This window comes from Tympanuchus pallidicinctus, unplaced genomic scaffold, assembly GCF_026119805.1.
Source record: "Tympanuchus pallidicinctus isolate F22 unplaced genomic scaffold, pur_lepc_1.0 scaffold5, whole genome shotgun sequence".
In the NCBI taxonomy this organism is placed as follows: domain Eukaryota; kingdom Metazoa; phylum Chordata; class Aves; order Galliformes; family Phasianidae; genus Tympanuchus; species Tympanuchus pallidicinctus.
Window position 1 is genome coordinate 38124253 of NW_026294769.1, and position 17152 is coordinate 38141404.

Below are 17152 nucleotides of genomic sequence, written 5' to 3' on the forward strand. Positions count from 1 at the left end.
GAAATGGCTTTAAACTAAACAAGGGCAAATTCAGCTTAGATGATACGAATGTTTTTACCCAAAGAGTGTTGAGGCACTGGCACAGTTGTAAGGTTGTGGATTCCCCATCTCTAGAGGCGTTCAAGACGAAGTTGGATGGGGCCTTGAGCATTCCACCCATGGCAAGGGGATTGGAAGTAGATGGTCTTTAAGGTCCCCTCCAACCTAAACCATTCTAAGATTCTATGAGCTTTTTCAATTTGAAATGGATATAGTAAACTTTCAAAATTGTTTGAGTCCAGCACTCAAACTAGAAACTCTCTTGATCCCTGTTTATAGTAAATTTTCATTTGGAAATTTCAGCTAATACTAATACTAATAAGAATACTAACTTAAAATATAAAATTGTTAAAATTGGAAGTGTCGTGAAACAATGAGCAAATTTAAAAGTTGATGATTTTCAGTGCACACACACTGCTGTGTGATTTTGACTTTCTGCTGTCTGAATAATAAGAAATTTTAAAGATGTTGCCACACAGGGAATGCTATCATTTCCTTAATTCTCTTTATAAACGGTAAACAATTGCAATTAATATTTGCAATTAATGATTAATTTGCAATTAATTAATTAAACAGTTACAATTAATATTTGAATGAAAAGTTCAGCATTGCTCAATGTTCCTTCTACTTCTCTGTGTTTCTTCCATTTGTTTTTCAAAAAGGAAAAAAAAAAAAAATGAATCCTGAGTGCGTGCTGACAAACAGGAGACAAGGGCTTGGCAGTCCTCTGCAAAACTAAGAGAGTAAACTATTAATAATCTACCTGGAGCATTAGTCTATATATTTAGTTTGTCTCTGTCTGCAGACAGGGCTGCTTCTAATGTGGTGTTTTCCTTGGAGCTGGAAGGATTATCACTAGGCCATCTGTTCAGTCGGTTAGAAAAAATGTGATTGACAGGTACCACTGACCTAAAACAAGACATCTCCTTTTGGTACTGACTGCAGAGTACAACCACATAGTGAATTGCTTCTTCCTGTGTGATAGAATGTGTTTCATGGTTGTTACAGCCCATTTCTCTGGCAGATATTTAACCCCTACATACCGTTCTTCCTCCTTTTCAACTTGCTAAAACCCACAGAGCAGTAAATCTAATCTCTAAGCTGGTGCAGTGCTCAGGGGATGAGGCATTGCAGATATCTGAGGGCAGATAATCCTGTTTGTCTCCAGAATGTTGGGGACTTCAGGAGGAGCTGGCAAGCTGTGAGAGGCCCTGACATTTGCCCGTTGGTGTAAGGAGAGCCATCTCTATGTTGTTGTCATTCAGTCCAATGTCTGGGATTTGGTTTTGTTTCATCGTTAAATAAAATCGGTGCCAAGAAAGGTCACTGCAAGATTGAATTCGAGAAGAGCCTTTTATTTCTCAATGTGGAGGCAACTTCTGCTCTACTTCAGGACTCACAGCTACCATGCAGACAGCTGTCAAGCTAAGGATGCCCTGCAAAATGAAAATGAAGAGGATATTAAAACAGTACAACAGCTTTTCAAGGTAAGATCTTTTCAAAGGTTGCATCTAGAGGAGGAAGACAAAAGTGGTAAAAAGGCTGAGAGGCATGTCCTGTGAGGAGAGGACAAGGACACTTGGGTCACCTAGCAAGCACAAAGCTGCACCAGGGGAAAATCAGACTGGGCACTAGAGCACTTTGTCAGCAGAGTGGCCATACACTGCCCCAGGCTTCCTAGAGAGGTGGTTTGTGCTCCTTTCCTGTTACTGTTGAGAAGGTATTTGATCAATACCTTCAAAAACACACTTTACCTTTTTGTTAGCCCTGAGGTGGTCAGGCAGTTGGACTCAATGATCTTTGTAGGTTCCTTGCAATGGAACTATTCTAATTCAAAGATAGAATTCAAGGTTTCTGAATGTTCTGGACAATGGGGTAAATGCTCTATCTGGAAAGAAGCTAAAAGAAACTGTGAATGTCATATATAACAGTTGTAGACAATTTGTCACCAAGACATCAGTAGCTTTCTTCCATTCCTGAGCCCCACCCTCTACCCTCTGTTCCTCAGCATATTATAACCACAAGGACAAAGAAGCTGGTGATCCGCCTTCTCTTTAAGTCTGCTTTCAAACAACAAATTAAATGCATCCATCTAACTCATAAAAATGATTCATACCTCATGGAGCTTATCTGTGGTAAAAAGGTGAGGGAAAACATGCAGTTTCATGGCATTTAGATGCTGAGGAGATCTCCATTTTTACTGATGCTACCTCAAATGTTTTTTAATGATCGTTAACAAAAAAAGATATCTCAAAGAAATCAAATAGTACTAGAATCTACTAGAATGTTATAGAACAGTCTCTCTAACGAACAGATAAAACATTTTCTTAATTAAAAGCAACTGTTATTTGTGCTCTAGATTTTGTTAAAAGCCTCAAAGCTGTGTGAGGCCTGAACCAACATAATCTATTGTGAATGGCATGCTCCTGTGTACTCAGCAGAGCAAGGGAGGCAGATGTAAGAAACTATCTTATTAAAACTTTGATGCAGAAGTGATACACCCTGCTTCATGGTAGGGAAGAAAATGAAACAGAAAACTCAGACAACTTTGAAATAACATAGTTGGTTAGATTTTTCTCAAATTAATCTGATTTAGCACCAGAGTAGACAGAAAACTAAGGTAACCAGTCAAAAGAGTATATCTCTGGTGAAAGGCAAAAAGGGAGAAGAAGCCATTCCCTAGAATCCTTCAAGTTAGAGCAAGAACCGGCTTCTCCATCTCCCCTCCTTAGCCAACACGTCTGTTTCCTGAAGGCCATTTCACTTGAATTATACACAGGAACACACTCTTCAGAAATCCTAAGTGATAGTGCTTTTACCAAGAGGAAATATTCAGCCAGCTTTGCCACTGTCGGTTACCCATTCCTGCTCATCAGCAAAGTACTTTTAAAATTTCATGTCATTCTACCTAATTATCTGTCTATTTAGCCTGGTGACTTCTTGGCTTTTTCTTCAAGGGAATGGGAGTTCTGTCACAGGCACACCTACTTCTTGGTAGTCACTGCTTCTGAACCCTGCATTCTCCACAGCTCGTGTCCCCATTCAGGCTTTGTTTTACTGCCCTATTATTCATTGTAGGTGAACAGTTCCTTTCAGCTTGTCTCTTACATGAAACTGTAGTTTATTGATGCACCTTTGAGACTAAGTGGATAGGATGGAGTCTAACAGAGTAGAACATATTTCACTGCTCTGCAAAGGAGTTTACAGATGGACTTAAATGACACTGCAAGGCTTAGGGTTGTTTACTGTCCATGGTTCTTTAAACCAGTGCTGCCAGCTTCCCTTCTCCCACTGGCTACCTGTCCCATTTACTTTACTTTGTGTTTATGTTGCTAAATGCTGCAGCTCCACCAGCATGGATCTGATCTCTGGAAGTAGGGACAGCCTGGGAACTGCTCTCTAACTGCTCCATGAGCTTAGCTGTGGTAAAATTTCTGACCTATCTTGTATGAGACTGCATGTGTTGGGAGAAAGTGCCTACACCACTTCATAAATCATAGCAGCAAATGATTCGGTCTCCATATGCAACCTGAGCATTGCTACTAGTAGTTACCAAGTGCCCAAAGGGACTGTGCTGGTGGTAGAAATTACAAAACATACCCATCTGGGAATGTGTACAGCCCTAATACTGAGAAAATAAAATAAGTTGCAAGACTTACTTCATGTAGGAAAGCAATACTTTCCTTTTTTACTGATGGGGAACCAAGGCAGAAACAGTTGGCGTGATTTCCCAGGTCTTAGGAAATGAAATTTGTAAAACTGAAAACCAGTTTGTCACTTACACTTCCAGAATAGACAAGATAATATTAAAACTTTTTCACGGTGACATTGAAGTCAGCAGAAAGTTCAGACTCTATCTAGTTAAGTATTTCTATATTTGACACTGATCACTGTGGGCAAACTGTGTCATTAGACTCATATATTTGCTTGACTGACAGGGACTCTGATCAGAATGATTCCGCAGAACTCATTAATTCTGATGTTCCCTTCAGCCTTAGATGAGGTTTTGAATGTGATGCTTCTGAATGTGAGCAGTAGCTGCTTATGAGATCAACTTGCCTTCTAATTCAACATGGCAAAATGTTGAAACATTAAATAAATTAGGCTAAAAAAAGAATCTTTTAACAAAACACTTGCATTAGATTTATTTATTCCCGAATGTGCTTTCAAAGAGAAACTGAATTACAAGATGAATATTTTTGAAAAATGGCAAGCAGAGTTGAGTCCTTTTAAATTCTCTTTGTGATATTTAAATTAATTCAGTTAGTTATTTCTAAACTTCATTTGCATTGTTGAAAGTACCTTTCCCTCTGACATGTTTTATCTTGTTTTGTAAAAGTGTTAAAAAACAAAAGCAAATAAACTATTTTGCCAGGCTCAGCACAAAGATGCAAAGAGTCATTTTACTCAAAGCTATCATGGGTACATTTTAATGTGCCCCCAGCGTACTTTAACAACAGCCCAGAAATGCTACACTAAGCAAGAATATAATGAGTGGGTACAAATAGGTCACAATATTTTTCTAATGGTAACATTTGTCTAACGTCCTATTAAACACATCTCAATGCTGTCACTTCCTCAGAAGAGAAGGAGGCTGTTCTCCGCAGAGAGGCCACATTTTCATTTGTGTCCAGGTTACAGCTGCATAGGATCTTTTCACTTACATAAGGTAATTATTTTTTTTAAGCACTTAGGCCACAGGTTCAATTGATTTTACAAAAATTGTATGCCTATGGACAACACATGACTGAAGAAGTGCAAATGAGATGGCAGTGTCAGTTGTCTGAGGGCACCAATAAGCCTAAGTGTCCCTGACCAACCTCACCTCGGGCTTCCACCCACACCCATGGGCCCAGCTGTTCTATTCAAGATCAACCCTGGGTGCTTATTCCTTGCTTGAGCTGTGTAGGAGGAGCACTTGTCTCTGGCAAAGCTTCAGTCATGTTTAACGTGGTAATGGAATCACCTGATTGAGACCATAACCCCTGGGCTAACTTCCTGTCTTGACCTTTGTTTTCCTGTGACAGTTTGGGTTTGCCAGGTGATTGAGGGACCAGTATTAGTCCCAAACAGGGGATTTAATTCCATACTGCCCTGGTATTATCATGTTGCTTTATGGTCTGGATTCTTGGTTGGACCTGATCTGTCCTTTTTGCCTTACCCAGGTACTGTGGCATGGGATGTGGCAGGGGAGGTACTTGTCCTGCCGGCTTCAGGATCTCCTTGGCTTCAAACTAAACTTTCCAAGGGATCAACCCTCTTGCTTTTGCAGCTCCCTGACAAGCAAAAATTTTTCCAGCTTCTCTGAGGTTATCTTACCTGTAATACTGTCCATCTGCTGTTCCCCAAGTCTGTATTAATTACTGTTAACAGTCCTGCTGAAGTCAGATATTGTCACGTCTTTCATAAGAGTAGCATGAGCCCTAATATCAGTAAATAGACTTACCTTCTGCAGTCATTGTAATCTCTGCTGAGCAGATTTTCATTGCAATATTGTTTATTTGGTGATGTCCGTTTTTCACACTTAGTCGCGGCAGTACTTGTATGTCATAAAGCTTGTGATTGCATCACAAGATGTTAGAAGCAAGCTGAAGAGTAATTTATACCAAGAAGAAATTATTGCTGTCCTTTTGAACAAGCATTTTGCCTAGTTAAATAGACTGAAATACAGTTTAATTGTCAAATTTTATTTAATTCTTATGTTTGAGATGTGCAGGGGGTGCTAACTATATGTGTGTGGATTGAATCACTTGGCAGCTAACACTCTTCATCTTTGCCAAAATAGTTACTTTTACATAGCAGCTGTAAAATTTGAGACATGTTTAGTGCTCTGTTTTATTCATGAGCAGCATTGCTTCAACTGGAGCCAGACTTCTGGGAGGGAAATAGGAGTATTACAGGGTGTTGACACCACCAAATTACGATTATGTAGTCTTACTGACAACTTATTGGAGGATACTCTGTTCTTTTAGGGGGGAAAAGGGCTGTTTTGCTGGCTAGCAATAGATAAGATAATGAGGTAAAATAATATGCCATTGTCTGTGCTGTTTAATTTTGTTTTCTTGACACGCATCTTTTATAAGAAGGGTTTATCATGTCCCTGATGTGTTTTTACTAAGGAAATGCTACTTCTGCATAATTTCAGACTATAGATCCTTCTGAGACCTGCACTGTCTATCAAAATATTGGGATCCATCTCTTAAGAAGATCTGTTACGAAGATTAAGACCCCCCCAGCCTCCTGACCCTATAGAGAAGTCAGACAGAAACTGGCCATATTTTCTATCATTTGCAAGAGAATTCCTCCAAGTAAAAGCTTGTTGCATGAATTTCCGCTTTCAAAAAGCACCCTGGGAGTATTTCAGCATTACTCACTCCCAAGTCTAGAGCAGTTATTAGGGTCACTCATGCTGTGAAAAAGACTGTAGTGGTCATTTGGAGGGTGAGAGTTCTGTTTTTCAGCACATTTATGTGAAGTGGGAGTTATTCTAGCTTAACACGCACTGTGGCAAAGACATTTTTCTTTGAAGGTCAGGTAAAGCTCCTACAGCTTTCTGTATTGAGTGAGGGAACTAAAACTAATAACTGGAAATTGAAAGGTACAGGACTGATATGCTGCTCTATGTAAGTGCATTGGTGTCCACTAAAGCCCATGGTTCCAAGGTGAGAACTTGCTATCTCACTAATGGATGAGCAGAACTGGATACATAGGAACAGGATTCAAAAAGCATGCTTCTGGAGAGGCAGCCATCAGCAAAAATACCAAATAATGTTAGAGATGGGCATCTCCTTTCATTTGTGAATCACATACTCAGATGCTGTCCTGAAATTAGGCCTGACACAGGACAGAGGAGTGCTTTCTCATTTGATAGCCCACTACTTACTGCTGTTGCCCAAATTACGGGCAGCCCCACTTGAAAACCTTTCTCTGACACGACTTTACCAAGTAGAGATGTGAGATTCACTTTTCCTTCTTAATAGGTACTCGTTGAGCCTGAACCAAAATCCATAGGAAATTCCAGGGCAGCCAGAGTGAAAGGTCATCCCCCTCTCCTCCACGTTTAGCCACATCCAAATCTGATGGGGCCCTTCTGGAAGCAGAGGCTGATGTAGGCCATCTCCTGCAGCCACGCCACCAGCCTGGGAGATCAGAACTCAAAGTGAAATTCACAGTGAAAAAAAAGATGCACCACAAACACTTGTTCCTCTGTTTGGGAGTTCCCTCTGTCCCCAGGGAGCAGCTCCTTGCTCAGTGCTTTGGAGTTTTCTGGATGGCATGTTTGGATATGCCTGCGTACAGGGAGGAAGCCTGGCTCAGACCTATAGGTCCTTGTAGGAGCTCTGCTGTAAACAGTGTACTCTGGAACACTCAGCATATAACACTCAGCTTGTGAAACAAAGAGCTCCTCACACGGTCCTTTTAAACTGTTCTGTAATTACTGAATCTATTTGGCGTAATCACTGTTTTTTACTTTATCAAAGATTTTTCTTTGGCATCGATAAACACTGCTCAGAGAATAGATGTTTATTGTTCAGTGCTCTCTGTGAGCCAGCAATAGCTGTGCTGACAAAAATCAGAGGGCATTCTTTTGTAAAAGTTGTCAAAATAATGATGTATTACACATTAATGGATGTACTGCTTGCATATTAATGATGTGCAAATTTTCTAGCCCTCAGAGATAATTTGTATTAATTAGCAATGATGTGTTTTTCTAGTTTAGTGATTTACATATTTTACCTGTGAAATAACACTAAAATTCCTTTTTTAGCTATGCACCTTCAACATGCAAAATGCCAAAGCCTGAGCAGGTTGGATATTACTGTCAGAGGAAGAATTCAGTGAGCACGAAAGCTAAACTATTGCAGTACTTCTAGAATGTTGTCAGCAAAGCAATCCTAGACTGGCCTGAATTACAGAGTTTGTTTTCATTAACACATGACAACCTTCTTTAAGTGGGATAAAATACTACACTGACTAATATCTTGCCTGCTTAGCTGAACGTTAATCAGTCAATTCAATTTATAGGTAACTTAAAAATATACTCAGGATCTCCTTCTACCAGCTGGGATCAACAGTTTAGCTGAAGGATACAGAGGAAAAACACCAGCTCTTTCTCTCTGGAAAATCTTGGAAGCAGCTTCTTCAAACGGCAGGTAGTTCAGCATCTGTGAGATAGGAGGAACTAATATTTAATTCCATGGCATGTCTCTCCACACCCAGATGGATGAAAATAAATGATTGCCAATTAAAAATAAAAAGTTCAATGACACAGAATAATTAAGAGGAACAGTGGTGGGTTGGGGTTTTGTGAGTTCAGAGTTCTCTGTGATTTCTGTGTGTCAGAGGAATCCCTACGGGCTAGAATAAATTGAGCCTGGGTCACAGGCGTCAGCCAATCCTCCTTAATTAACACCCCCTTCTAGTGCACAGGTGCAGTACTGCCAAGGGCAGTTTTGGGTGTGAGCTTGATAGTATCACCTGACCCTTGATGCTAGGATCAGCTCTCCTCAGACCCTTCCTCATATGGGTTTCTCTCACCTGCTCTTTAAAACCTCGCTAACACAGACCCTACAGTCTAGGCAGACTGCTCCATTGCTTCATGCTCTCACCATTAAAAAACCCATTTTTAACCTAACGATCCCTGTCTGCAGGTTAAATCCATTATTTGTTTCTGTATGTGTAGTGAGAATGAAGAGGACTTTATTCTTTCCCCATCTGGACACAGCACACGCTGCCTGTTTGCCACAAGCGAGGCAAAGACACAAAATTCATGAATCACAAACATGCTTTTTCACAGTAGTTTCTTTCCACAAAAGAAAAAAAAGAAAGAAAAAAAAAAAAAAAAAGACTCCAGGAACAGATAAATGTTTCTTCCAATCTGTTCAAAACTTACCCAGTCCTATGTTTTCTGACCCCTGTCCTGCAAAAGCAGGGCAGCTCTATGCTCATGTTTAGTTACATCTTTTTATAAATCACCTTTGTCTAGCCAAAAGCAAGATATAAAAGGAAATGATTAAACCCTACCATAAACACCTTTATTTCAAAGCCCATCTCCAGGTTGCTAGGGCTCCTCTGCCAAGCCAGAATATGCAGGGAAGAGCCCATCACACTTTTCTCAGAGTCCACACAGAGAAATGGAGCACAGTGTTGTACCATATAGAGAACAGTATGCTTCATCACAAGCATAACAACTTAACTCTGAGGCAGGCAGAATGTTGCTTTTCTCTAATAGTTACATCCAAAAGATGTGCTGAAAGCTGCCACCTGTGAAATGGAAAGGATCTGTGAACATGTGCAATGGTGGAGTCTGGCTCCTGGTGGGTCTGTGCCTCTATACTGACTGATTGTGATGTCCCATGGCCCACCCCTGCAGCCAGCACTGACTCCAAAGAAATGTTTGGGCACTTCGATTTTCAGGTCTTGGGGCTCAATAAGGGCAAAGACATCTCTGGCTGATTCTTTCAACTTACCTGTTTCCTTCGGGGGCTATCAGGATAATTAGAGCAAAACCCATGGATCACCCTTGGAGATAAGATGAAGTGTTTGTTCTGTAACTGAAGCATTTATTATGAAAAGAAGAGGGTTGTAATATTTTAATGTATCCAATTTCTTGAACTGCAGTGCTTAATTTTGAAATAAAAAGCATAGTCTCATTTGATGACCAAAAATGTTGGTTTAAACACAATTTTGGGAACATCTTTGGGGAAAGGAATATCCTTTCAGGGACTCCTTACCAATCCTGGAGTTGAGAATCGCAAATAAGCTCTGACACCCACACTCCTTGTAGCTTCTGGTACTTGGAACTTGTATTCAAATTCACACAAGTGGTGCTAAATAAGAGCAGTAAGGAGTGTTTCTGCATTTTCATCCAGATCATCTGGATGGTTTGGCATGGAATAGCAGGCTGGCTCTCTGTCAAAGACTGATAAATTGAGTCAGAGCCTTAAATGACAAGGACACTTCTTCAAACTAGAATTACTTGCTGTTCACTGAAATATCTGATGCTGTTCTTATGGCAGACCAGCCTTCCTTGCTGCACTGCCCATTGTGTTGGTACAGGCCCTGTGCAGACGAGTGCATATGCTTCATTTAAGTAACGGAACAGCATGTGCTTGAATGATTTACCTGATCAAGAACGGCATGCACAGACTGCAAAATTGTTTCAGACTCATAGAAATCTGCGCTCTCTTGAGTATCAGACTGTGTGGTAAGGAGGCACCCTTTAAGCAGAAAGAAAAGCCAAGCTCCACTGGATTTCCACCAGCCTTTTCAAATCACTAGGAGAAATAACATAAAGTTGTTATGGATCATAGAAGAAAGTGCAGGCTGTTGCAGGCTGGACCCTTTTGTCTTTTCAAGTGTTTGGACAGGTTTGAAATGAACTGCAGAAAGGAAGCTGGCAGGGACATTTGGTCTGCCTAGGAGAAGGAGGTGGTCTTTAGAAACAGCAGTATCACAGAGAAACTGCCATCAATCTGATCTCTTAATGAGTTGCTTTGAACAGCAATGTATAAAGGGGAGATATAAAACTGTTCCTACCCATCTGGAGCTTCTGTTGTCCCTCTTTTAAAATATTTCTAGAATTCATAGCAAAGTGTGTTGTGTTTTTGACTGTGATTACAGGGAATGGGTATATAGGTGACCAGGGAACAAGACCAGCCTGCAGGAAGGAGTGCCTGTGTCTCTCAGCATCAGATGAGAGAAATGTGACTTCATGGGAAAAATCACATGCCTTCCCCAAAAGCTCATTCATCTGTGTCCATAACAGTACCTATGGCATTAAAGAAGGCCTGGGAACCAACACTGTTTGTGAGGCTGCCCCTAAGCCTAAATCAAGCATGACATTGAAGCAGTAATTTGTGCTATCTGAAGTCATAGTTTGCGTAATCTACACGTGTGTGCTTATGTGGGCAAGTTTACATAGGGCTTCTCTGAGAAAGATTAGTAAGAGATTTTTTAAGGAAGCCACAGGGCTTTCTTCTTAATTTCATAGGAATATCTACTTAATAGGGATAACCCAGCCTCCCCAAATCTGTCCTTGTTATCTGCCATTGATAATTTAGTATGCTGGGGCAAATACCATCTAAAGTGTTCCATTTCTCAAATAGAATCATAACTGCTGCTCACCATCATTCCTATCAGATCTGCTCTCCTTCCTCAAATGATCATTTGAAGATCTTTTTTAATATTGCAGAATCATGGGGTCATAGAATCCTTAGAGTTGGAAGGGACTTTTAAAGTTCATCTAGTTCAACTGTCCTGCAACAAACAAGGACATGCACACCTAGATCATGATGGAGTAACATTAGTAGCCACCACCTCAAACTACCATGCAGTGAAGCAAACACAGGATTTGTTCTTTGTGCCAGCATCTACCAGCCGAGAGTATTCTAGTTTGTGATATGACTTCTTTTAACATCATACTCACTCTTTTGCAGTTTCTTATTGCCCTCTTTTTTTTTTTTTTTTTTCTTTCTTTCTTCTTCATTAAAGGAATTACGGTTTATTTTAGCCATCGTGTCTTTTCACATTCTTCCCTCTGGCAAGTGAATGATGTTTTCTCCCATTGGTCTTTTAATCATTCTACATCATTCTCCAAATTCCTCCAGATTTTCTTTGGCCCAAAATTTGATTACAAATCAGTAGCACAAGTCCCGGGGTCTTCCTTAGGAATGTTGCCAAGGCGCAGTATTACAGTGCAGTCACACTGTGCAACCAGGTCTCTAAACGCACTTTGATACTGCTCTGAAAAACCAAGCTGTTCAGGAGTACTGGTTCTAAATTAATCTATCAATCTTCCTTTCTGGATCAGCTCTGGAATATAATTACAAAGTACTTTTGTAGTTTTCCAGACTGCAGCATCTAATGATCGGACTCAGATGTGAATGATCCAAATCGTTTATTACAAGTTCTCACATCACTTATATACCTTCACAAGTTTTCTTTTTCTAGCTTTCCCATCCACCCCTACAACTTTCCCATCCACCTTTACATGCCAACAGAGCATTCTACAAAACAATCTTCAACCGTTCACACAGGTGCTTATCCAATCAGAGCCGTAAGATGTTTTCTTCTTCTAGAGGTGTCCTTGGTTCTCATGCTGTTTATCTTGCTCCACAGCTTCTGCTCTGAACAGTTTTTCTTGCATTCCTACAGCAGACCTTAAAATTGCAGTCATGTCACTTTTGGATTCTTCTATAATTTAACTATATTTAGTATTTTTCAATAGAAAGGAGTCTGCATAACAATTAGCTTACTTATGACACAGAATACTGGGAATATTTCTGAAGGTCATGGCTGGATATGAATCTCTTGAGTGACGTTGATACCTTTTTTTTCCTTTACTAATCATGAAGAGAGGAAAACATTTTTTGTTCCCAAATCTAGTTTGGTTGCTTTCCACTGTGAGCAGAGAAAAAAAAAGACCCCCAGTAGGAATAGCGCTTGGCACGTAACATTATTAATCCTCAACTGATGAGGTTCTCCATTCAAAGCATAGGTGCACAGTGACACCTTCTGGAAGTTTGATATGAGAGTTACTTGAGCAACTTCCATCATCTGAAAATTCATAGGTTTTACATGTAGAAGCTAATGTTTTGTCAGATCTTTGGCACTTATTCCCTAATGTCAGTGGGACATGTAGCAGCACAACGTTGTCCTGATGGAAGAGTTTTCCTCAAAAGTCAACTCCATAGTGTAGGGGTTTTAATGATTACAAATAATTCAAATGTTTATGCAAAGAAAGAAAAAAAGGTAGGATAGAATTAGAGATGTATGTTAAGCTCATATTTAAAAAAAAAATGCTATTAACATTTCATTGTTGACTACTTATTCACACAGAAAAGGGAAGAGGGTCAGACAAAATACACTGGGACATCAATTGGCCTAACGCAGCAAACTAAATGTTGGCATAGTAGGCTGTTGGCAAAACTGAAGAATGGCATAGTATCTTAATGCAGTCTGACTTCAGCAGAAATTTCATTTTTGTACATGTCATATTGCAATCTGTAATTAGATGCTCTTTGCACAAGCCACCAGCTCCCTGAGTAGTCTGCCTGTCAATCTGCCAGCAACTCTTGAGTCAACGAGGTTTTTCAGCACATGGGATGTGCCCCAGACCTCAGTACGAGGGCTTGCACACCCTATGGTGCCTGCAAGCATCAGCTGGATGGGAGCCACAACAGGAGCAGAGCCATCCCTGGTTAAATAATGCTGTAAAATGCAGCACTCACTGCTGTTACTGGAATGCCACTCCTTATTTCTAATAGTCAATTCCGGCTCAAAAATGTTTTCTCCTTAAGCTGCCTCATCCTTAGAAATAACAAAAATGTGATATGTAGGAGTGGAAAAGGAGCAGGGTTGTGAGTGGAGACAGCAGAGGCTGATTTCCAGACTTCCTGAGACTTCAGAGTAGGCGCTGACTGATAGAAATACTCAGAGATCCACAGAACTCAATAGATCTGTGATTCACACCAGCTGTGGATTGACTCTTTGGTTTCCAAAGAGTATCTCTGACATATCTGGAGAAATGTTTTTCACCACTATCTAAAACAAAACAGTCACTATGGGTTCAGATGTAAACTGCATGCAGAGCCACATCTTCAAGTAATGAGGTGCAATTTTGGCAGAAGAGTATGTAAAAATAATCATTATGTAGCAGAAAGAAATGCAGCCTGATCGTTTTGGCAGAACATACACTGAGTCTTAGCCAACCTTGTGACAGCACATCACCCTGTAAAACTACCTTATGGAGCCGTAATAATCAGCAAAGTTCTCAGCAGAGCCATTGATAGCAAACAATTCTGGCTGCACTGAGATCTAAGCAAGTGTAACAATCACAATAACTTTTCAAATTAATGCAGTCACCTGACAGTGCAACCACCAGTTTTAGCACCAGTAAAAGTGTAAGAGAAACTCCGTGCTTTACATATCTCCTACAGAACACTTACACTTCCACAGTGTAAATGAAATAACCATAGGAGGAATTTCTTCCCAGTGTGAATTTCACAATACAAAATAAATTTGGCTGAAAAATGAATGCATTTCCATTAATGTTTGTGAAAAAATCAAGCACTAACATGAAGGCCCTGCATGTAGGGTAAGTTTTCTCTGTGGACTGCTCCATGCAGCTGTATAGCTTGTTTTACATCCTGAAAGACTCTGGTTTATTCTGCCTCCCATCAGCCTTGAACCTAAGTCTTCTGTTTGAAATCAACTACTAACGAGTCCATTAAGGAAAGCTGCTTTCACCTGTAACTAATGTTGAAAGAACAATAATAGCTAAAAGTTCAAGGAAGTCATTTCCCAGAATATCATTTGCAACATGCTCACTGCAAAATATGGTTAATTCAAATGCATCTTTAAAGATTGTAAATATATATTTACATTTTAAGTTTTCATTAATGAATAAAATAAATTTTATATTTTTATAGAGTATTGCTGATATTAACAAATAAACAAACAAAAAAACTAAGAAGTTCAAGTAAAGTAATTTACTTCTGAAAATATTTCTGCTCCCAAAAAAGCCTCAAAGTAATTTGTGGCAAAGGCACTTTCATGTCAGTGAAAACAGGCAAACATGGCTCCTTACCTCTGTTTGAATTGCTCCCTAATGCACTATGAATCAGCTCCACTCAACAGTCTAGAAAATCTCTACTTAACAATCTAAGTGAGCAGGAAACAGCAAAATAGATTGGTATACATAAAGCAACCAGGCTACCTGTTTGTTCACGTGAAAATATGCAAAAGCTCTCCGAGGGCAAGGAGAGAAAGTTGAGGAGTGGGGCCCACAGTCTATCCTAGAACCTGAAAGTAAAGCAAACCAACAAATAAAAGCTTTTGACATTACGTCATTATATGGCATTTAAGTCTGGTTGACAGAATGCTGAAATATAATAATGTTACTAAAACATGGATGCACATTCTATATTGCCTTTATTATATCATGATCTCAACATTTTCAATGGTAACAAATTTTTTAAAAGTTACAGTTCAGATTTGTGATAATAATTGCAGGCTCCTTCATTTCCACAATTGTTCATGAGAGTCTAATAGGGATGTGTTTATTTATAATGCCTTATATCGTAATAGATAATATCAATATTGAAATGGAGTTGTGATTTAATATTTACCTTGTGTGTTACAAAGAGGTGCAGCTATGTGGGATAAGGTGGTGATTTTATGAAATACAGAGTTCATGTGTAAACGGTCAATTTTCTGTGATGCATTTTCCAGCACATAACCAAGACCCAGACTCGGGACTCACAAATAGGTTGACGAGGTGTACACATTTTGCCTTCTCTCTGTCCTAGTGAAGTAGAACTAACCTGTAGAAGTGATGCAGCAGTGGGAACTGGGTGTGCAGTCACAGAGGTGGAAATATAGCTCAAGTTTCTCTGATGTCCGAGGGAATTGCGTTCCCATAAGAACATGAAAAATGCATGCTCAAACTCATTTTAGGAAAAGAAAGGGAATGAATCTTTGTATCCCAACTTTTGAAGTTCCTCATCTTTAAGCCTCTTTTCAAAGAAGTTCTGGCTCTCGTTTATGTAGTCCTGCCTTATGCAGCCAAACATTAGCCTGCAATCATTAGTCAAGGAGAAAGGAGAGGAAGATGCCTGTTTGTACCAACACTATTCACTATTGCTATTCATGTTGAAGAAACTGGCTATCATTAATTAGGTGCTAGTTGATCATGACCCTCCTCCCCTAAGAGAAACAGAGTGAGACCATACCTCCCAAAGGGTTACACTGTGCCCTTGTTAAAATGGCTCTGGGCTTAGCCAGAGGGGTTAAGGGACTCACTCCAGCTTACTGCCCTGAGCCCATCCCCGCAGAATGGCTGAGAGCTGGAGGCAGAGGCCACTGGTGTTAAGCAGATGTCTTGCTGTTGATATCAAGACAGAGGAAGAGCTTGAACCCTCACTGAGTCTTTCTTTTTCTTTGCCAAGGAGTGAGGCAGGGCCATGTAATACTAATTGCCAAGCCTGTGATATCTCCATAGATCCTGACCAGGCCATGACAACTATAATTCAGTAGTTAAATGTATTAAACATCCCAGTCACATGCTTTGTGCCACAACAGAAAAGGCAGAGATTTCCAGAAGACCTTCTCGCCACTATGCAGTGGAAATGCTCTTTCTATTGTCTCCTCTCTCCTGGGAACATTGTCCAGCTTCCTAGCTCCCCCCTCTCAGCAGACCTAAGGGAGCTCCCTGTGCTGCCAAGCAACAGCAGACTTCATGTGTGCCAGAGTGGAAGCTTCCCTGCAGCCTCAACTCAGGCAAGCCTCTTCTCCTCACACCAACAGTGTTGCGACAATGGTGTAGGCCTTGGGGGAGAACACACCACCACAGGGAAGGCTGTCTTCATACTACGCAGGCCTCACTTCCTCTCTTTCTCTCTGATGCCAAGACAAATGGCTGTGGGCCAGAAAAGGGGAAGGTAGAAAGGCTGTAAATAAAATGAGCCCAGAACTGGAAAAGACAGAAACTGCAGCTAGAGAAAAGGGAGGCAGAATCTGAATGGCGTGAGTAATTTCTGCATCTTCCGATTCTGGGCTTATACTGTAGTAGGATGACTTCCTCCCCTTTGGGACCTTGCAGTTCTGCTGGGAAAGGGGAAGATCGTATTGATTTACTGCTGGGAAACAGGAGCGTCTTCGCTGAGCAGCCGGGGCAGCCCCGAGGTGGAGCCGGGCGGGTTCAGCACCCTGGACAGCGTCCTGCCGCGGTGGCTCCTGCCTTAGCGCTCCGGCCGCGCTCACTGCATCGCTCGGTTTCCTTCTGTCCCGCGGGTCACAGAATCATAGAATATCCTGAGCTGGAAGGAACCCCCACGGCTGTTTATTTTATCACATCTTTTCTCTCTCTTTCTCTCTCTCTCTCACCTTCCCGCTCCCACCCCGCCACCCCGCAGCCCCCGCGGACAGCCGGGCTCCTTTCCCCGCTCTCAGCGGTGCTCTCCCGTCCCTTCCTCCGCCCGCAGCTCCCCTCCCACCGGCCCCGCCCGCGCTTCGTCTGCGCGCCCCGTCGAGACGCCCCGGTGCTCCGCCTCGGCCCCCTGCCTCGGGCGGCTCTGCCGGCCCCCGGAGGCACGGCTCCCCGCTGCCCGCT

The 17152-nt window shown here is 41.1% G+C and overlaps 1 long non-coding RNA gene across 1 annotated transcript; it reads right to left on the reverse strand.

The window, feature by feature from the left end:
* Nucleotides 1-6879: 6879 nt before the first annotated feature.
* Nucleotides 6880-16885, reverse strand: LOC128090724 (uncharacterized). The gene is made up of 3 exons (XR_008211075.1): nt 14759-16885; nt 11468-12726; nt 6880-8204 (listed from the first exon to the last, which is right to left on the reverse strand). It is a non-coding gene; the product is annotated as an uncharacterized LOC128090724 (long non-coding RNA).
* Between the last annotated feature and the right edge of the window lie 267 nt (nt 16886-17152).